The sequence below is a fragment of the Tamandua tetradactyla genome, chromosome 11 (assembly GCF_023851605.1).
Source record: "Tamandua tetradactyla isolate mTamTet1 chromosome 11, mTamTet1.pri, whole genome shotgun sequence".
Lineage (NCBI taxonomy): Eukaryota > Metazoa > Chordata > Mammalia > Pilosa > Myrmecophagidae > Tamandua > Tamandua tetradactyla.
Genome location: NC_135337.1, coordinates 3,113,376 through 3,136,018, shown reverse-complemented (window position 1 = coordinate 3,136,018; position 22,643 = coordinate 3,113,376). Strand labels below are relative to the sequence as shown.

Here is a 22,643-nt window from a genome sequence, read left to right as displayed (position 1 = left end):
AATCCCCAGAAGAATGTAAGGAGGGAGAGTCAGGGTGGTAAATACTTAAGGGGATGGACCCACTCCGCACAGCTTGCTTTGACCAATGGAATGAGGGAGAGTGATGGCGCGTGGGTTCCAAGCCTGGGCCTGGAGAGGTCGTGTGACTTTTCACCGCCCACTCTTCTGCTTCTGCCCTAGCCATTAAAACATGCAGACACAGCCACGCTAGCCTGCTGGAGGTTCACATACATGGAGCCCAGCTGAATCACGCTCAGCCTGCCTCAGCCGAGGCTGCCCCAGATCCACCAACAACCAGCTGACCCCTGGACATGTGACAAGCCCGGTCCAGGCTGACAGAGCTGCTTGCCCTACCCTAAACACAAGGAATAAGGCTTATTTGTTATGCGACAGTGAGGTTTTGTGGTTTTCTGTTACCCAGCAGCTCTGCAGCAAAAGCTAACTGTCGCAGGGCATTTGGGGTGGAGGAAGAGGCTTCAGATCCAGGTATGTCCAGGCACTCCAGAAAGAGCCGCTTTTCTACGTGACTGTGGTCCCAGGCTCTGCAGAGTCTGTCCTGTTCCCTCCTCTCGTTTCAGATGGTGGGCTAACCGTCCTCAAAGGCCACCACCTGATGGTCACAGATCTCATCTGAACCACTGGAATTCACATAAGGAATTAAACTCTCGAAGTTCCTGTCTCAGCTACCAGGGCCAAGAAACTGTAAGAAAAGAGAAGTTAAACTTTTGCTTGAGGAAGCACAAGATGGGACTCCCTAAGGATCAGGATTGGCATGTACAGCCTTGCAAGATGTGCCCTGCACAGGGGGACCTGGCCAGGGGCAGTGTGAGACACAGTGAGTGCGATGGGACATGTATGTGGACAGAGAAAAGTGAAGACATCCCTCACCCACCTTTTAAAACTCAAAAACATATCTGTAAGGTTGAAGTGCAGGATCATACCTTGGGCACCAAAAGAAGTTGCAGTGATAAGGATGGGGTCATCCCACCCAAAACTACATACAGAGTTTTCTCAGTACCAGAAGACTAAGCCCTTTCTTTGCTGAGGTCCTTGGAAAGCAATAATGTTGGTTTAATTTGGGTGAGTTTGGTGCTTCCAAGAGCTGACGATTCGTTCCCTGGGAGTTAGGACCTACAGTTTTTCCTTGAAGAGTAGATCTCTTGCTCACTAAAGTGGGGTCATCCTTCTGCTCCAAGTTCAAGGGTGGGGGATTCCAGTGGTAAAAAGCTCTGGTAAAAAAATCTGACCACAGAGAGAAACCACTCCTCTCTCTGGGCCAGCAGAGCTATCCGGGAGAAAGTCCTGGGTTAGGCAGGCTTGGGGCAGTTCTGCTTTGACTTCATATGAGTCAGTCTCGGGACTGGAAAGATCTGATGAGTGATGCATGCCAACATCTCATTTAACAAACAAAGAAAGAGAAGCCCAGAGAGGTGAAGTGACTGGCCCAAGGTCACACAGCTCACGAAGAGCACAGCTGGAATTAAAACCTAGGAACTTTACTTTTATTCCTTTGTTCCTTTTATTCTATTCTCATCAAGCCCCAGATGGATGGCTGTTATAATATCGGGCCGGGGGAAGGGCTTTAAGTCAGTTTCCAGAGCAAAGCCCCCCCTTTCAGAGAGCTCTGCTGGGGCGAGAGCCTTCCTCTGTGCTGTCAGCATCGTATTGCTGCTAAGCTCGGGCTGCTTCGCCGTCTCATTCCTTAGTGCGCGCTGAGTCATAGCTCAGCCTCCTGCTTCTGGGACAGTCGGGGGCTGTTCACACCTTCGACTGTGTCCTTCCCAGGCCAGACAGATTCCTTGGCCTATGATTAGGATTCGGTCGATGCTTCTGAAATGGAACCGCAGTGCTGAAATCTTCTAACAGAAGTTGAACCCTGGATTCTGACCTGCGATTGGATCAGGACCAACTGGGTTTAAACTTTTAGAGTATCATCCAAAATGCTGCTTTTCCTTTGGTGACAGTGGGCAGGGGTGAGCAGGTGGAATGATGTAAAAAGGCGAAGTCCATGGTCCCGAGATAGCTGGCCCGTGGGTTCCAGGCAAGCACTTCAGAGCACACATGAGCATGTCCCAGCCATGCCCTGTCTCTGTGCAGTTGTGCAGCTTTGGGCAAGTCCCCTCCCCTCTCTGGAGCTTGGTTTCCTCATCTGTGGATGAAGGGGGTGGACTGGTTGCTGCCGAGGCCCCTCCCAGTTCTACCATAGAACCAGCCTGGGATGATATGTGGGCTCAAAGCGATTAACCAGAGAGCAGCAGTCTCCGGACACTTCCTCTTGTCCCACCCTGCCCTGTGTCTGGTTCCTCTCCCGGCATTTTCTATTTTCTGCTCCGTCTGGCTTCATTTGTTCATTGGTTTCCCTAGGAAACAGTCTTTGTTTGGACCACATCGAGGCGCAGAAAAAGCCTCTCAGCTTTGGGCCATAATCGCTTGTGGGCCACAGGTCAAACGGGAGTGAAGGGGAGCCTTTGTGTGAGGGGCTGGACCGCTGGCAGAAGGGACGCGCGAAGGCTGGCCCTGCACCTGGGGCCAAGAGGGCATTGCCTTCTGGTGGCTGCAGCGGGGCTCCTCCCACATCCCTGAGGGAGGAGGAGGCTGTGGGAGTCACACCATGGAGGGGAAGGGCAGCCCTGGGCAGGGGAAGAGTGGTCTTCACGTTTGAGATCTGCAGAGCAGAGGAAAACCCCAGGATAGAGCGATGAAAGAGCAAGACGGTCAGCAGGCTGGAGGCAGTGGTGTGCAGATCTCTGCCCCCAAGGGGGAGTCAGCACAAACCCCTGGGGTGTTGGGAGAACAGGACTCTACCCTCTAGTGGCCTGCCCCAAACAGGTAGTTTGTATGAACTCTCCTGTTTCACCTTTAAAATCCAGTGCCTAAGTCCCCTTGGGGGAATGGTGAGAAAAGGGAAAATTCAGCTTCCCCATTCGGAGAAGGCCTGATTGTCTCACAAGCAGTGGAGACAACCACAGCATTAGGCTGAGCCCTCAATCTTGGAGTTTGTTCATATGAAACTTATCACCGCAAAGGATAGACTAAACCTACTGAAAATTAGGCCTAAGAGTCACCCCCAGAGAGCCTCTTTTGTTGCTCAGATGTGGCCTCTCTCAGCCAACACGACAAGCAAACTGACCACCCTCCCCTTCTCTACGTGGGACATGACTCCCAGGGGTGTGGACCTTCCTGGAAACGTGGGACAGAAATCCTAGAATGAGCTGAGACTCAGCATCAGGGGACTGAGAAAACCTTGGCCAAAAGGGGGAAGAGAGAAATGAGACAAAATAAAGTATCAGTGGCTGAGAGATTCCAAACAGAGTTGAGAGGTTTTCCTGGAGGTTATTCTTACGCATTATATAGCTATCCCCTTTTTAGTTTATGGTGTATTAGAGAGGCTAGAGGGAAGTGCCTGAAACTGTAAAGCTGTGTTCCAGTTGCCATGTTTCTTGAAGATGATTGCATAATGATGTAGCTTTCGCAATGTGACTGCATGATTGTGAAAACCTTGTGTCTGATGCTCCTTTTATCTACAGTATGGACAGATGAGTAAAACATATGGATTAAAAATAAATAAATAATAGGGGGTACAAATGTTAAAATAAATTAGGTAGAGGGAAATACTAGTGGCCAAGGAAAGAGTTTTTTCTTTTTATTTCTTTTTCTGGAGTGATATAAATGTTCTAAGAAATGATCATGGTGATGAATACACAACTATGTGATGATATTGTGAGCCATTGACTGTACACCAAGTATGGAATGTTCGTACGTTAAGAATGTTCATGTTTGTATGTTGATTGGTTGTATTAATAAAAAGTAAAAAAAAAAAAAAAAATCCAGGGCCTACATTATCAGTATTTTTGCACTAGTTGCGGACAAAGAATGAGCAGAATAGAAGGTTCTCTGAAGCTGGTATGATGTGGTACTTTTCTCAAGGCTTGTAACTTTATCATTCTCAGCAATAAATACCTATGTTTTGTTTGTTATAAAAAAAAATCCCATGCCTACCACGTGGATAGATGCTCAATAAATAATTACTGAATTAAAATGAATTCTGCATTCTACTGGATAATCTATTTACTTCCCAAATCTCTGGGTCAAACTGTGGCTCCACGGTGCTCCAGGGATTCCCGTTCCTCTGGTTCACTGCCTCATGCCCTCTGAGAAACACGGCTGGGCTGCAAAGGGCTCTGGGACGCCATCGGGTGCCTTCGACCTTGGCTTGTTGACCAAATGCCCAGGGCCTGGGGCAAGCCACTCTTCCTCCCTGGCCCTCCGTTTCCTCTTTTGTGACATGGACTGGAGAGCTGGGGCTCCCCAAGGTCCCAGCCAGCCCTGGGAGCTCAGCTGCCGACATTCACCCACTGGGGGCACGTGTTGTGGACCCTGGGAAGCTTTTGGGGAATGCTTGGAGAAACTAAACTTCATTAGGGCAAAGCTTGTACCAGAGAGAGGAGCAGGAGAAACCAAAACAGAGAGTGGTAAATACCTCGAGCCATCTCTCGGATATTCCATACTTCTAGGTTTCTGGCTATGACCAGAAGCTTGAAAAAAAGGGCTTCCCTGCTTTGTGATTCACGTGTATCTCTGTTTTAAAGAACAAGACCTCTATCTGTGCTGGGCTCTTCAGATTTATCGATTCTCTTGTGTATTCATGTGCTCAAAAAAACTCATCGGGTATCACAGTGTGGGAGGTGGTGGGGACACAAAGATGAAAAGTTACATCCCCTCCCCTCACGGTGTTCTCTATCAGCAGGAGACACAGAGAAGAAAGAAGGAAATCGCACTACACTGTGAAAAGTGCTGTGCTAATGGTGTGAACAAGCGTTTTAGGCAGTCGAACTCACTACCTTGCCTCAGGAGCAAATCACCATCACTCCCTAAAGAGGGTGCAGAGGCCTTGAGGGAGGACATCGGGCTCAAGAGCTGAAGCGACTGGCCCAAGCTCACGCAGGACGGATCTTTGGACTCCAAACGCAGTGCTGCCCCTGCGACTTGACAGCCATAGATACGAGGTCATGAATCTTCTCCCTTTGGGATTCCCTTAGTGAATCCCTTTTGCTTTCTGAAGCCTCTTTTGTTCCCATTAAAAAGCAAACAAGTAAAAGTTTAGCTGCTTGTCCACTTTCCTTACAAAGCTAAACAGCACAATGGGGCTTGTGTTAGCCTTAAAGAAAACGGAAATAGTTTAAGATGTTCACCTTTACCCCTACATTGAACAATCATTTCCATCTCTTCCCACCACTAAAAGCCATGGTCTTTAGAAGGCCCAGGAATGAAAACCAGACCACGTTTGTAACTTGTCGGTGTCATCATTATCACAGCAAAATCCCTTCTCAACTTCTCCGATTTCACACTTGCTTTGCTTTCTTTTCTGCCTCCCACAAATAAACAAACATGACGTTGGATGACGTGATGGAACACACAAGCAGAAGCTGGTTAAACGCTTTATACTTGGAGAATGTTCTTCAGTATTCTTGAAAACAGGTGAACATTCAAATTGAACCTGACTTTGCTGTGTGATTCTGGCCCAATCCTTTAGCCTCTCTGAGCATCCATGAACTCCTCTATCATTCTTGTGTAACAAGAGTCACAAATGGGGCGGGCCACGGCGGCTCAGTGGCAGAGTTCTCGCCTGCCATGCTGGAGACTGGGGCTCGTTTCCCGGTGCCTTGCCTGTGTAAAAAAATAATAATAATAAATAAAAAGTCACGAAGGGATATCAGGATTTGCAAAGCAATTTGTAAACAGCGACCTTTATGCCTGAAGGATACAAATCAGTCTTCTCGGGGCTGTGTGGGCAAAGTGGTATGGATATTGGAGGGAGATTGGATTTTGGAATTAGAAGATCCAGTTTCAAACTCTGCATGTACCTCTCATGAGCCTTGTGACTTTGAACAAGTCTTCCACAGCCCCGAGCTTCAGCTGCAAAACTGGGCTAAGGATGGTGCCCGCCCCACCTACTGTACCCCAAAGTTGTTAAGAGAATCTAAGAAGCTGGTGTTCCGCATGCCCAGGGGGTCCAGGGAGAAAGCTGGGCATCGCCATGACCAGAGGTTGGGCGGCCCCTTCAGCAGCTGCAGTCCTTGGTGCGCTTCCTACTGTGAGATCCTGCCAAGAGCAGAAAAGGCAGCTGACAGTTCCTCACTGCATTTCCTTACCTCCTGGGCTCCCTCCAAAGATGCAGAACAGACTCTGAGGGCTCCCAAAAACCCTTTTCAGAAGGGCCTCCCCACTTCCTCCTGGAGCAGTTGCCCAGAGTGCTGTCTTGTCTGAAACCAGACCTGCTGTTTGACCTTCTCTGGGAGACCCAGCAGCCCCAGGCTTCCACCCCACAGAAGTCCTTCTAGCTGGATGTCATTTCCCTAGGTTTGGGTTCCCTCCAAGGAAGAGCTCAGCCCACTGGGAGTCGAAAGGGAACAGCCCAAGATAACCAACTTGAAGGGGTCCCCTTGGAGGTTCCGCTGGCTGGAGGCCATCCTTGACTGCCCCTGGTTTTCTGGGGTGTGTGGTCTGTTCTCTCTGCAGGGAAATAGTCCCACAAGGACTGATTCTGCCTGTTGGAGATTTGCCGGTTACCTCCACGTGGGCAGTAAGGGTGTGGCAGCTTCACAAATAAAGAAAGCCCAGATAAGAGGCAGTGTTTGCTCCCAGGAAACAAGTTCGTGATAGTTTTATGATAATCCTGATTAGGCTGCTCCAGAAACCATTGTTGCACCCACAACAGCTCTCCTCTGATTTTTTTTTCTTTTATATTTTAGAAATCAAAGGCCATGACTGTTCACCCTCCCTTTGAAGTATTATGTCTGTTTGCTTATGTGATTCCAACAGATTGAGCACCATATGGCTTGGCCTTCCATGTGAAAGCTTCCTTCTTTAAACCACAGATCATTAAGAAACAAGTGCCTGTGGAATAAAAACGTATGCTCTACAAGGAACGCTGACTAAATAAAAAATGGGTGTTCAAATTTGAAAGCATGAGGCATAAGCTGCATCAGCAAACATTGACCATAAGCCACCTGTCCCCATGACGTCAGGTGGTAAGTGCTCCATCAATACTCAAATTGTGTCTGGAAGTTCCAGTGTCTCATATCTTCTAGGAGAATGGTGTTCTCAGTGTATTATAACCACACTTTGAAACATTTAACTTATAATAATAACTTTTTTCTTTCTTTTTTTGCATGGGCCGGCACCAGGAATCGAACCCGGGTCTCCGGCATGGCAGGCGAGAACCCGGCCACTGAGCCACCGTTGCCCAATAATAACTTTTTATTAAATGTATTTCAAAAATTATTTTTTAGAGAAAATTCATAAACACTTCACATAATATGACATGGAATCCAGTTGAGAAAAGTTGCCTAAAAGAGTAAAAACAACAGATTCTGTGGTTTCCAGGTCCCAGGGCATAGCTCCAGACCAGTTCAGGTCAGCAGGATAAAGTCAGGAATGGCCAGACTCCTGCCAAACACTTGAGACTTGAGCTCTGAGGTTCTAAAAACCTGTTAAAGATGTCCTCTTCTATGGAGGGAAATGATAAAAGCTAATACGCAAGCAGTTTTGAACCACTGTATCTCCACCCTTAGGATCTCTTCATATAATTCAAACTAGGGGAGAGATAGAGCTTAATGTTGTGTCCTTGTCCACTTTGCCACCTGAGAGGACACCAGAGGTCACAGCCCTCCTTCAATTAGGTTAGAAGAGGACAAGACCCAAGAGGCCATCCATCTATCTTTTACCCCAATACCAGGGACAGCCTCTGATTGAACATTTCAATGGCAAGGGATTCACTGTTAGGGGCAACAGCCTGTTTTATTTTCACGTCACTCAAATAGTTGGTCCTTCTGTTGAGCTGAAATTGGCCTCCCTGAAATTCCGCCCATTGGCTCCAGTTCCTTCCTGTGAGACCAGGCAAGAATACCCTGCATATCGTCTTGCACCTGACTGCTCTTCCAATGTGTGAGAGCAGCTCTCCAGTCAAAACATCTCGGTTCCTTCCATTTGGGGATTGGCAGTTCTTAATAATTTGCATGAACGTGATGAAAACTGTGGGCCCTCTCCGCAGACAAACACAAACACACACATGCACACGCACTTTCACGTAAACCTGTATACACTGCATGTGCAGACACTCTTTCCTCTTCTGAGTCCATCTGTGGATCCCTTGGGAGCCATGGTCTCCAGGCAGGGACCTTGCTTTGCAATTCTAAACCCAGATGCCAGAGATAGAAGGGCCATGAAAGACCTGCTCTTCTCACAGTTTGCACTTGGCTTGCTGGACCAGGCATCTGGCTTCAGCTGTGATCTGGATAGTAGGAAAGTGTTCAGTCATGCAGGTTTACAAAAAAAGTCTGGGAGCCGTTTTGACGTTTCCTCCCTGAGAAGCAGATCCATTAATGCAGCAGCCCTGGCCTCTCTCCACCTCATCACTTAATGCCCCCATGGAAGAAAGCATGACTTAATCTAAGTTTGGGAAAAATACACTGGACTTGTTTGGCTCATCCCCACATTTCTTCTGGGAGTACGCCTCCCCAGATGACACCACCTCCCCTCTTCTTCTCCATTCCTTTAGTCTTACCCAGATGGGTAAGTCTGAACTAATTTTTATGCAGAAAAATGCTGGTATTTTGAACTCCATTAGCTGCTTGTTGACTTTATCTCTTTATTTGTTCCGAGCTCAGCAGGAAAGGGGGTGCCCCCCCTTCCCTCTCCCCAGTCAATCATACCTTCCTGTGCTGGTTTGAAAGGACTTATGTGCCCTAGAAAAGCCATGTTTTAACCCTAATCAATCTTGTGGGAGCAATAATTTCTTCTAATCCCTATTCAGTACTATAGGCTGGAAGCTTGATTGGGTTATCTCCATGGAGATGTGATTCAGTCAAGTGTGGGTATTAGACTTGATTAGATGGAGATGTGTCTCCACCCATTCTATGGGGGTCTTGATTAGTTTACTGGAATCCTATAAAAGAAGAGACATTTTGGAGAGGGTTCCTCTTTGAGAACGAGGAGGATGAGAGAACCAGAGTCCACCAGCCAGTGACCTTTGGAGATGAAGAAGGAAAATACCTCCCGGGGAGATTCACGAAGCAAGAGACCTGGAGAGGAAGCTAGCAGATGACGCCGTGTTTGCCATGTGCCTTCCCAGTTGAGAGAGAAATGCTGAACTAATCAGCCTTTCTTGAGTAAAGGTAACCTCTTGATGGTTCTTGGTTTGGACATTTTTATAGACTTGCTTTAACCGGGACATTTTCTCAACCTTAGAACTGTAAACTTGTAACTTATTAAATCCCCCTTTTAAAAGCCATTCTGTTTCTGGTATATTGCATTCTGGCAGCTAGCAAACTAGAACACTTAACCAACATGGGATCATACAGTACATTCTGTTTTGTAACCTGTCACTTAAAGATATACTGTGATGTTTCTTCATGCCAATGAATATTCTGGATTTCAGGATTCTGGAGGGAGAAAAGGAGGGAAAGAGAAGAACACAGAGACACAGAGAGACAGAGAGAGAGAGGAAGAAAGGAAGGAAGTGAGGGAGGGAGGAGGGGATCCGAAGTCTGTGAGAAGTGTAATCATGCATAGGAGGGGGGAGGCAAGGGTTGGAGCAGGCTGGGGCTTTGGCCCTGGGGTAGCACAGAGATAGTTATCAGTACCTTCCATACTTGGTGGTTTCTAGGTGGGCCATCTCAAGGGGCCCCTTGGGCTCTGATAAACCCAGAGGCAGACTCAGCCCTGGTACTCCATCACCTCTGCATACATGATCTGGCTTTGTGTCCTTTAGCATCCTGGTTTCACTCCAGGGATGAGAACCATTTTGGCAGTGAGCCTGGTAAAATGTGATTTTTACCATTATACTTCAATAGGTTTTTTTCAATCCAAACTTTTTTGTGGTCATTTTATAAAGTGTCCTGAATATTACTCCAGCACCACCTCTTCCTGAGATACTTTCCGTGCTCCAGGCCCCTCACCCCTAACTCCCCCCATTGGGGGCAGGGCCTCCTTTCTCTGCTTTGCCCTTCTCTGCCAGACGCACCCAGGCACACCTGTCAGATCCCTTATCACATTGTACTGAAATGATCTGAAAGCGCATTGCTGGCAGAGACCAGGTGCAATTCATCTCCGTCCCCCTGGAGCCCAGCTGCAAATGATCTGGTCAGGTGATTCTCTAATTGTGCCCGGGAAACCCCAGTGGGCCCAAGAAGGAGCCCCCAGAGGGGAGGAGGTGGTTTGGGGCACTGTGGACAGACTGCAGACTCCTCACCCTCTGCTTCTAAACTCGATCACTTCTGCTTTTTCTTTCTCGTGTATTGGGTTTCCAAGTGGAATTTCACTTTTGGAAAAGATTACTCTGCTTTAAAACAAAAGGTTCAGAAATCACCAACCTATTCTCAATCGTTGGCTTATATACATTTCATTTATTTAGGGGAGTTATAAAAGGAGATAAAGTTTACTTTCTAGGCACCTTCCTCCTTCCTTTCTCTAGACCCTGTCTTGTGCTTCATGCTCTCTAACTCCAACAAGTGTTGTAAATTGAGAATATGTATCCTCCATTAACAGAACTTCATTGGCGAGAGAGGACGGTATTTAGAAGGAACAGGAAATCAATTGAGCCAAAGCACTCCACCTTTTTCTCTTAAATCAAACCACATCAACAAGAATTTATCAAGCCTGATCCATGAGCATATGATTTATTTAGGGGACACCAAGATGCATAATGCAGTCTCTAACCTGGAATCTTACAGATAAGTTGGGAACTTAAAACTTTATACATGAACACTTGGGATTGTCAAGTATCCCTAAGGCAGGTTCTGGCTGCAATGTCATCCTTGTACCCTGCATAAGTGGAGACAGCCTTGTCTGGTGGAAGGAACAAGGACTCTGGGGTCCCCTGTATTCATTTTATAACTGTGTGATCTGACACATGGTTATTAACCTCTGAACCTCAAATTCTGTCTCACAGAAGGATTATCCTTCCCCTTATCAAGGGTAATAGTGAGGGTAGTTCAGTGGTAGAATTCTCACCTGCCACACTGGAGACCCAGGTTCAATTCCAGGCCCATGCACTTCCCCAAACAAACAAGCAGACAAACAAAAATTCTGCAAATGGTGCTGCCATAAGGGGATACTCACATGGAAAAAGAATGAAATGTGACCCCTGCCATACATCTTACAAAACACGAATGAATAACATGTATGAATATCTTTATATGAACTATAAAGACCTGTTTAAAAATGATGATGATTATGGATGTTGGTAATAAACCAGGATCTGAAGAGGGAGAGAATTATATGCCATCCTTCCTGTAGCAGAGAGGGCCTTGTTCAGCAGAGATGAGGACCCCAGGATTTCAAAAAGTTTTCTTTGCTAGGTAGCTGTGGCCTTATTCCCACCCCAGAAAAGAAGTAGGTTCTCCTATTTGTAACCCCGGATCTTGTGGAATCTCTAGTCTGATGGATTCGTATACACTGAGCATGTTGATGGGAAAGGAAAATCCAGGCAAACTTGGATGAGCTTGGCCTCCTTCCAGTAAGGGCTTTCCCTCAGCTGGTGCTTAACGACCCTTGGGCTCTACTGAGAGACTCACTGGAGAGTGATTGATGGTTTTGTTGGAGGAGGTGTGAGGGGCGGGCAGCAGTCAGACATGGCCAGCAGGTGTGTTGGCTGCCTAGAACACCCGAGTCTCCTCCCTTCCCCATCCATGACCCCTCCAGCCTGTGAGAGCAGACATCTTGGGCCCAAACATTAGAAGTAGAAGTGAACTTTCAAAGGAAGCTGTGGACTACAGAAGTGAAGTGGCAGCTACAAAGGGACCAGATCAGACTAAAACCCATGGCTTCTAATCCCAAGTCCAAAATTCTTCCATGGCAGTATTTGCTCCAAGTCTTAGAAGAAAGACATATTCCAGTTCTTCACACACCCTGCCTTCTCATTTTTACCTTACTGCAACTAGGTGCTATGTATGCCTTATCGAGGCTTGAGTTTGATCACATTAGAGATGTAGGTTACAAGAAAAAGAAAGTTCACAGACTACGAATGTTGGCTTAAATTGTTTTTTATCATGCTACTTAAATATGTACCTATATAAAACTACACATAAAATCCTAATGATGCAACTCTAAAAGTAAAGCAAATGCATTGATTAAATACAATCAAAAGGATAAAACAAGGTTCAAAGCCTCTTTGATATAATGGAGACTATGGTTCTACTGACAGTCAATTGCCACTCATAAAATGATAGCCTGCAGTTCAGGTTATTTTGAGGCCTGCTTGCCATTTCCCACATACCGCTCGGCTCTGTGTAAATAACTGCAAAACCTTGGCACGATAAGAGCATGTGGCCTTCACTCAGGATAAAACACCATTGTTAGTTAAGGCCAATTAAAATACTGCTCCTTATGCCAAATGCAAAGGATGACCTTGAAGTGCGGTCCTCAGTTATGAGGTGTCATCTAGATTTATAGTTTAACTTATCATAGAAATGAAAAAAAAAAAGTGAATGTAAAGATTCTCCATGCAAAGCTTTGTGGGTTTCCCAGCATCCGGCTGCTGGTGGCTAGAGCACAGCCGTTGGTGCAGCCAGTGGTTACCAGTGGTTACCAGTGGTTACCAGTGGTTACCAGGCTTTGGGGAAGAAGAAAGCTCTTGGTGAGATGGCAGGTGGTGTTTTGCTCTGTATTTCCCCTTAGAGGTAGCCTCCTTCCACACACCCAATTAGTATCGTCACCTTCCCCCCTATTTCTAGAGAGATGTGTCATTGCCAGAGAGGGACAAGGAGAAAGAGGGTAGCAGCAGGGGAAGCTGGCTGGGTGGGGGGACTCGGGGCAACAGGACAGGAATGGTGACTTCAGTGGCCTAGGACGTGGGTAAGTCTGTACTCTCTCACGCGACCCTCATTCCCTGACCCCACAGCCCAGTCATCAGCAGGTACCATGGTGGTTGTTGAAAAGTGGCATGGTGTCCAGCCTAAACGAAGAGTCTCAGACTCTGGGAGAGGGGATGTGGTACTCCTGGAGTAACTGATGGGGACGGAAAGAAGGGACTCGGAAGGCAGAAGCCGTAAATGATGTGAGCTCAGCAGGAGGATGGGGAGCCTTCCTCTGGCCTCCTCCTGGACCCTATCTCTCGGCACATTCTACTTCTCAGGAAAGCTGGAGAGTTCCTGCCTCAGGAGCAGCGTTTGGACTGGAAGGTCATCCAGACAGCTGGGGATTCTCCAGTCCCTGACTCAGCCCTTGCTTGAAGTCATGAGAAAGGTGGCGTAATGGATGTTGGTGATAGTAGCATGATATTGTGGGTGTATTTAATATCCCTGAATTATACACTTGAAAGTGGTTCTAATGGGGAATTTTTATTTGTATAAATGTTACTGCAATAAAAAGTAACAACAACCACCAACAACCCATTGATCCAGGTGCTGATGATGGAAGAAGCTTCAGGAGACCACCAGCATCCTGGGGCTGGGATCACGGTGGAAGAAGCTTCAGGAGACCACCAGCATCCTACGACTGGGATCACGGTGAAGAAGCTTCAGGAGACCACCAGCATCCTAGGACTGGGATCACGGTGGAAGAAGCTTCAGGAGACCACCAGCATCCTAGGACTGGGATCACGGTGGAAGAAGCTTCAGGAGACCACCAGCATCCTGGGGCTGGGATCACGGTGGAAGAAGCTTCAGGAGACCACCAGCATCCTAGGACTGGGATCACGGTGGAAGAAGCTTCAGGAGACCACCAGCATCCTAGGACTGGGATCACGGTGGAAGAAGCTTCAGGAGACCACCAGCATCCTAGGGCTGGGATCACGGTGAAGAAGCTTCAGGAGACCACCAGCATCCTAGGGCTGGGATCACGGTGGAAGAAGCTTCAGGAGACCACCAGCATCCTGGGGCTGGGATCACGGTGGAAGAAGCTTCAGGAGACCACCAGCATCCTGGGGCTGGGATCACGGTGGAAGAAGCTTCAGGAGACCACCAGCATCCTGGGGCTGGGATCACGGTGGAAGAAGCTTCAGGAGACCACCAGCATCCTAGGGCTGGGATCACGGTGGAAGAAGCTTCAGGAGACCACCAGCATCCTAGGACTGGGATCACGGTGGAAGAAGCTTCAGGAGACCACCAGCATCCTACGACTGGGATCACGGTGGAAGAAGCTTCAGGAGACCACCAGCATCCTAGGACTGGGATCACGGTGGAAGAAGCTTCAGGAGACCACCAGCATCCTAGGACTGGAATTATGCCCCCTTCGCTACGCTGACTCCTCTCAAGGTGTCCGAGTCCTACCCATTAGTGAAGGCCTGGCTAAAATGTAGTTTGAAATCATGTGGCCCAGCTTTCAAATCCCTGTTCTCCAATTTGCCTCAGGACTGAGCCAAACTTCTAAATGCTTTTCTGAGCCATACTGCTGCGGGAATGGTAGTGCTTTTCCCTTGGACTTATGGTGAGAATTAAAAATGACACAGTTAATGCCTGGCATATGTGGGTTCGTGTTGATTATAAGGCTCCTGTGCCCTCCATAGCCCCTGCCCAGTGCAGGTCAAACCCTTGCTGAATTGAAACCCTTGTGGATATTAAGAAATTCCACTTGAGGGATCTCCAAGGCTACCCACCCCAGCTATGGTCACACTAGGAGCTCCATGGTCTTGCCCACACTGGTCACCCTGTGTTGGCTGTTCCACGGGAGCCTCTGAAGATGCTATGCCCTTCTCCCGAACAAGGACAATGCTGCATGTTATATTGTGATTTTCATTTCTCTCCCTAAAGGACTTTCTCATGCCTGTGCTAGCTATTTGGCCCCTTTTGGGTATGTGTTATGCTCCAGCCTAGAATTGTGGTGAAGCCAAAAGTTATTCTGAGATTTTCTTTAACCTTATAGCTATTTCAGGCTCCAGCTTAGATGGGAGAAAAACCAGCAGTCTCTGCCCAATTCTCAGCCACAACTTCCAAGACTAACCCTTTAATGCTCCCAGCACCTTCAGATCCAAAATAGCCTGGTGCCTGGGGATGGCCATTGGAACCAGCTTGTATGGAACTAAGATGTGCATGTACATCCCGAACTGAAGCTGGGCTCCATGGAGTTTTGGAAGCATTAGGTCTGGGCATTGACACTCATCTCCAAAGCAGCAGCCAAGGCTACACCCCCAGCCCTCGAGCTGGTGGGCTTGTGGTGTGTTGTGGGTAGGGCGTGCTCCATGGGGAGCAGGAGTAGCTTCCATCCTAAACAGTCCAGAGAGGGACGTTTTGTGCCCACTGGAACACAGAGAAGCATTTTCTGCCCGCTGGGTTCTCAGTTTTCATACCTACTTCTGGACTAGCATTCATTCATCTATTCCATACATATTATTGAGTGTCTACTATATGCCAGGCACTGCTCCAGCTCACACGTTACAAGTGTGGACAAAACAGACAAAAATCACTGCCTTTAGGGAGCTTACATCTAACAAAAATTGTAATAACTCATTTCAATTGGCCTTGGTAGCTTTCAAAGCACTTTTTCAGATGTTTTCTTAATAAATAATCCTTATAGAATGCTCTATGCTAACGCATATGTGTTGTCCTTTACTTGCGTGATCTTATTTAATCCCTCCAATGATCCTCTGAGTTAGACAGTATTCCATTTTACTGACAAGTTAACAGAGACTTGGGAAGAGTCAGTAAATTACGTAAGACCCAGAGTATCAATAAAGGGCAGAATAGGAATCTGAACCCAGAGAGGTCTGCCTTCAGGACCCAATCTTTTAAGAACAACATACATTGTGGTGATGAATGCACAACTATGTGATGCTACTGTGAGCCACTGATTGTATACTTTGGATGCATTGGGTGGTGTTCAGCTATATTGCAATAAAATTGTATTAAAAAAAAGAACTATGTACAGAGAAGCTGGTAGCATCCATTTACAAATTTAGAGCTTGGTGAGACACAGAGTGTGCCAAAGAGGGGTTTTGTTCTATGACGATGTGACTTCAGAAGAAGTGGAAGAGACCTTGAGTTTGCCCCAGGTAGAACTTATTCTACCACAATCCGAGTAGATGGAGAACTGGACTCTGCTCAAATACTTTTGGGTTCTAGAGCACTTCCTGCTCTGTGAAGAAGCCCACTCCAGGGCTGAGCACTGTAACTGTTCAAGTGTCCTTTCTGTCTCTGCAAAGAACTGTCTGCTCTGACCGTCCCATCCGGCAGTCCACTCATGGATCTCTTTCTCCAATGCAACCTACCCAGCTAGGCTCAGATTTGCTTCTTTCTCCCCCAAGTAAATAACATATTCCAGACAGGGTGTGGATTCCTCTTCTTACAGCATTTAGCACTCTGATATTTCTGATATTAGTGCCTCTGATATTTTGCTTATCTCACTGCTTGGAAATGTACCTATTTCATGCCTGTTTGTGACACCCAATAGTGCAAGACGAATATATAGAGCTTGGTGAGACACAGAGTGTGCCAAAGAGGGGTTTTGTTCTATGACGATGTGACTTCAGAAGAAGTGGAAGAGACCTTGAGTTTGCCCCAGGTAGAACTTATTCTACCACAATCCGAGTAGATGGAGAACTGGACTCCATCAATGGTTATTGAGTGAGTGTCAAAGAAGTTGGTGACTTTCAGCCATTTTCAGTTGCATGAAGAGATCAGATCAGTTTTATTATTTGGCCATGACCACCTCACAAGAGAGAAAAGGCTCTCTTTGACTTTCCCTATCATCTGCGTCATGATATTGATGTGGCATATGGTATTTGACAATATTTTTTACCTCTGAGTGTCACTGAACATTTTTCTGAAGGCTTTGACTTGCACTTGGATGCCTGGCCCACCCGGATTAAACACTCTAGTGTGCAGTGCCTGGGTCTGCAGGCAGCCAGCATGTCTTGTGATTTGACCATGACATCCCAACCTCCGAAGAAACTGCCTCCTTCAGGGAAGTCAAGAATGTTATGGGGCGAGGTGCCTCCATGCCACGGAAGATGCCAAGAAAGCACACGTGTTGGTCCATCCTCTGTGAAGCTGCTGCTGTCCCAGGAGATGATTCTAGGACAACTGATGACGTACCTGCCATTTCAATGGCCCTGAGACCAGTCGTCTGGGGAAGTTCTTCTATGTTCTTTCAAGTGGTTCTGCTACTAAAAGATCCAGTGGATCCTACTGGGCCAGAAGACAATCACTGCTCACACAGTCCTTCCTGGATCCTACCTTACCATAGACCCTCTTGCCAAAGGGCAAATAGCAAAGGAAAAAAAAAATTGTAGGTTCCTCAGTATCTAGAGTTTGGTTGGGTAATCTTTCTTGAAATTTCTGTTCCCTCCCAACCCAGTAAAAGACTATTTTTATCTACGATTCCTACTTTAGTTAGATTCTCATCTATCTGGTGACCTTCAGTCTAAATAAGGCCAACAGACTTTTTAATTTTTTTTTTGTCCCGAGCAGGATTTTTAAAAAATGGAATGCTGTTAGGTAAGGTAGGCGTTTTCCAGTCGTCGCAATTCTCACACATGCTGTCATGTTATAGACAGTGTGTTAGACTCAGTGGAGTGGTATGTGACAGCCCAGGCCACCTGGGACTGATTCTGTATTGGCCACTTATTAGCTGTGTGATGCTGGGTGAGTTACTTAACATCTTTGTACCCCTGCCCCTCCATCAATAAAGCAGGAATGATAATAATTTAGAATAACAAGAATAACAATCATAGCACCTAACACACAGCTCTGTAATGAGGATTTGCTATGGTTTGAATTGTGTCTGCCCCTAAAAGAAATATTCAAGCCATAACTCTCTGTCCTGCACATGTGACCTTATTAGGAAATAGGGTCTTTGAAGATGTTATTAGTTTAGATGGGGCCAAAATGGATTCAGGTGGCCCCTAATCCAACATGACTGCTGTCCGTATAAGCAGGGGAGAGCTGGACACAGACAGGGAGAAAGAAGGCAGCCACACAGTGAGTAATGCAGAGGCTGCAGCGAAAGGACTGCTGGTAAACCAGCAGCCAACAGAAAGGCCCGGGGCAGGTTCTTTCCGAGAGACGTCAGGGGAGACATCCGAGCATGGCCCTGCCAACATCTGGATTTTGGACTTCTGTCTTCCCAGAACTGCCAGGCAATACATTCCTGTCGTTTTAATCTGCCCACGTTGTGATACTTGCTTGCAGCAGCCCTAGCAAATTCAGACAGGATTAAAGGTGTTAATACATGAAAGCATTCAAGTACGGCGCCTGATTTAGGGCATACAATAAATATTTATTGGGCACCAACTAAGGGGTCAGGCTGTTTTAGGGGTTGGGGAGACATCTGGCAACGAAACAAACAAATCTTTGCCCTTATGGCACATATGTTCTCGTGGGGGGAGTGGGGGTTGGAGAGGAGACAGACAATAAGTGAACCGGCAGCTTATATAGTGAGCACAGTGATAAAGTCTACTAAGAAACATAAAAACGGAGAAGGGGGATAGAGAGTGCTTCAGTTTTTTTATAAACACTTGTAGGGCAGGCCTCCCCAGGAACATAGCCCTCCAGGGTGAGCCATATGGAAATCTGCGGGAACAGTGTTCAGGCAGGTGGAAGAGCATGACCAGCCCAGAAGCTCTGAGGCTGCCCGTCATGTTTGATGAAATGTCAGCTATTTTTATTGCTATCTGCCTGGTCCCCAAAGACTTTGGAGTTGGTGATATTGCTAAACTTCTGTTGATAGTCCCCATGGGAACTGGCCCTACAATTCTGGTCATGATTGGGAAAAAGCACACAGTGGAAAGAGAGCATGGACAGTGCAAGGAAGTCAGGTATCTGTAATTCCTCTTTTTGAGGGTGAGATCTGTCAGGGCAGGGACTGTATCCCCCAGCCTGGGCTTCGTAGATGCCATCTATAGCTGTTCATTGAATGCGTGCAGGCATGCTCGAGTTGGTCTCAGCCTGGATCCTAGGGAATGCAAGAGAATAAGGAGGAGTGATGGAGAGAGGCAGGCTCGAAGTGAACCAATGATAGGAGGAAGCTTTGCTCTAGGGCCCCATGTTTCTAGTTGTGCTGATGATCCCAGGCGAAAGGCTGATGATAGCTTTAAAGGGCGTTTTGGTTTCCAGCTCATTAACAATGGTCAGTTGCTTTAACTGCAAGGCTAGCTTCTAATTCGATGCACATCTAAACAGATTGTAGACATTTTTGCAAGAGTTGCTATTTTAGCAGGCAACAATTTGTGTGCCCACCAGGAAACCAGGTTTAGTATGAAAATAGAGACTTCCCTTGGCATCCTGTCCTCAGGAACCAGCAGTGGTTGGCTTTCTATCTATGCTGCTGTTTGTCTGGAAAACAAGGTTAAAAAAAAAAAAGGGAGGTGGGGAGTGAACAACGACTTCCAAGGACACATGCTATTTGCAGACATGAGATACAGCAGGAGTAACACTCTGGCCCGGCTCTCGTGTGAAATGAGGATGACAATGCCGCGTCCAGGCGGTTATGCCAGGAGTATAGGAAATGTCCTCTGTGAAAAACCTGGCATAGCGTAGGTGCCAGTAAATGTCTGTTCCCTTCTTTCTCTCCCCCTGGTCCCAGAAAACGGCTCCTTGGGAACTGATCTTCCCCTTTCCCACTAGAGCAGGATGGAGAAGAGGGTTTCCTGCCTGAGAGAGGGAAACCCTGGAGGCTTCTGGAAGATAATCATGCACACCAACAAAAGGCTTGTCTTAATCTCAACCCCCATGCTTGTGGGTGCGAGCCCGTTTGTAAATAGGACCCTTTGACGTTGTATTGTCAGTTAAGGTGTGGACTTGTTTGTGCAGGGAATCTTCTAAGACCCTATATAGGTGCCCCCCTGCATCAGAGTGGGCCTTAAATCGTGTTGCTGGAGTCCTTTATGAGCACAGGAAACCTGGACAGAGTCAGAGAAAGCCACAGGGGAAGATCAAGGACACTGCCAGATGACGGGAGGCAGAGATGCAAGCCAAGGAGCCCCAGGGACTGCGGCGAGCCAGCACCAGATTGCCACAGGCTTCCTGGAGGAAGTGTGGCCTTGAAGACACCTTGCTTTTGGACTTCTAAACTCCCAAACCTGTGAGCCAGAAAATTCCAGTTCTTAACCCAACCCATTGTGTGGTATTTGTCATAGTAGCCCTGACAGACTAAGATGGGCTGGAAGATGGAGAGAAGAAGCAGGTGACAGCAGGGGGAGGTGGGACCCTCAGAGAGGCAGGGCCAGTCAGTGGAAGCCACTGCCAGGAAGAGACTCCTCCCGCCTGTCGTCCTGGCGCTTCCTGCCCACCGCTGGTGAATGCCCCAGGTGTGGGCAGCACAGGGAAACAAGACAGCACAGTCTCGAAAGCTCCACCGTGCAGGTGCCAGGTCTGGGAATCACAGGTCACTGGTGCATTGACACGAGGGCTGTTTGCATTTTCTGACCTTGTAATTTTGTTCTTGCTTTCAAAAGGTAATCTAGCACACAAACAGTTCCATCTCCCTACCCCATATTATTGGCAGCCTGTCCAACATGAAAAAGTTAGACTGGCCATAGCCCAAGTACCCCTAAAGAGTGGGATAGAAAAATCAAAGGTGATGGTGAAGTTATACAGAGAAGGTAGGGTTTAACAAATGAGTACAATTGCCGAATCATTGTATTGGTATTTCCTTTGGTCTCCAGTATCTTAGAGCAGCTCGGAGTAAAAACCTAAAATTGTGGCATTGTAACCCATCCAAACTCTGAAATCTGTTCTACAACTAATTGTGCTGTGCTTTGAAATTCATTGTTTTTTTAGTATAGATGTTATTTTTCACAAAAAAGAAAAAAAAGTAATGACAAAAAATATATTCCTTCTAGCCTCCTATGTTCTGGAGCAGCTAGAAGGAAAAATCTGAGAGGATGGTATGGTAGCCCGTGACACACTCTGGGATCTGTCCTATAACCACTTGTTGAAGAGTGCTCTGAAACCTATTGCTTTTTTCTTTCTTTGCTTTGTATGTATGTTACACAATTAAAAAAAAAAAGTTAAAAAATAATCTAGCAAATATCAAGTCCACACGTCCTGTGTAATTTTGATCGTAAATGTCACAAACCTGCCTCATTTAGCAAAAAGAGAAATTTATTCTCAGAATCCTAAGTGAAAACACTCAGACCCTGAGAAGGGCATGGGGGTAGCTGGAACAGGAGATTCAGATGCCAGCAGGCTCTACTACTGCTTTTCCTCCTTGTCACTGCCTGTCTGATTCATTGTGAACACCATCTAGCCTTCTGGGCACACAGCCGGCAGTAACTTTCCCCACCTGTGTGGAGCTGACCTTGACGTTCTCCACCCACCAGGTAAAAATTCCTGGGGAAGAAGTTCCATGGTTCAGCTTGAGTCAGGGCCTCTGCAGTCACCTGTGGTCCCAGCGGGGCTGGAGGTGTCATGTAAGACTGGAGATGTTCTTGCCTTTCTCAGGGGGCTGAGCACGTGCCTGGTGGACAATTCTATGGGTGCCACGATTCCTCTCAACCCATTTGAAATTCTGGAAACTTTAGGTATTTCACCAGCCACCCTAGGGTCTGATGCAGAGCGGGCCACAAGCCTTGTCCTTAGATGGCCAGAGACGGGTGGGCCAGAGGACTTCCTGGAGGAGGAGGGAGGTGGGGCAGTCTCCTCACTCTTGGCCTTCACCCTCTCCCCTTCCCCACTGACCAGTGCCCCACTGTGTCGCAAAAAGGGGTCTCTGCAGATTGTCCTTGCGGAATTCGCGCATGTGCTTACGGTCCAGCCACTCTGGCTGGCACTGCTCTCTCCGTGCCGTACTTTTCTCATCTCTTCTTTCCTCCTCTCTCCTCAGGCACGCCCTTGTGTTAAAAGAGTTCTCCCGGGAGTAGAGGCGGCTGTACATGTAGAAGGAAGGTTTGTGGAAATTATTCAGGGCTATCCCATACCGTCCAAGGAAGCTGTGGGAAGGGCAGAGGCCAGGGCAGCTCTAGGGTTTCCCGAGCAGGAATTCACTCCCTATGGCACTGTCCGCACATGGCTCTCAGCTCCAAACCCTCATGTTTCTCAAGTCCTCACTTCACGTCCCAGCAGGATTGATTGGTCCTAGCTTGAGTCAATCAGCCAGGCTGCTCTGCATCAACCTAATGCATATCTGACGTGTTAGACATGGGAATGGTCACTCTTAATACCTTTCCCTCCCACAAATTACTTTCATTACTATTCATGAAACAGAGCGAACAACAGAAAGAGACACAAAGAAATATTCCTGTTTGAACTTTGCATATGTAATGAAGCCAATAGAAATAAATTTAAAAGATAGAAAAAAATATTGCAGTATGATAAATGAAAAAGTAACATAATCTTCCTTTTATTACATTAGTGTGTATTTTGGAAAAGGAAAGTAAATTATCCTTGTATATTGGCCTGTCACGGTAATGAAAAATAACATGACAGCTTTTGTTTTCAAGACATAACTTTGCAAACTTGTCGATAATTTCATCAAAATTGATCTTTACATATTCATGTGCAGCAGACATTACAATAAGATTTGTCTCCCTATCATCACTCATAGTTGGTTGAGCAATATTTTATCATTAATTTTTAATTTTGAAAAATTTCTTTCATATAAAGTAATGCATACATAAATAAGAAATGTCTTGAACAAGGATAAGTTTACAGAGATGCCTACTATACAGTACACTTTAGAAATGCAATACCATCCTTGTCTTTGTGTCT

At 46.8% G+C, this 22,643-nt stretch overlaps 2 long non-coding RNA genes across 2 annotated transcripts; both read left to right on the top strand.

The window, feature by feature from the left end:
- Positions 1 to 465: 465 nt before the first annotated feature.
- Positions 466 to 9,284, top strand: LOC143649788 (uncharacterized). The gene is made up of 3 exons (XR_013159185.1): positions 466 to 486; positions 6,753 to 7,031; positions 7,188 to 9,284. It is a non-coding gene; the product is annotated as an uncharacterized LOC143649788 (long non-coding RNA).
- On the top strand, positions 497 to 5,103 carry LOC143649789 (uncharacterized). The gene is made up of 2 exons (XR_013159186.1): positions 497 to 1,080; positions 4,748 to 5,103. It is a non-coding gene; the product is annotated as an uncharacterized LOC143649789 (long non-coding RNA).
- Positions 9,285 to 22,643: the final 13,359 nt, after the last annotated feature.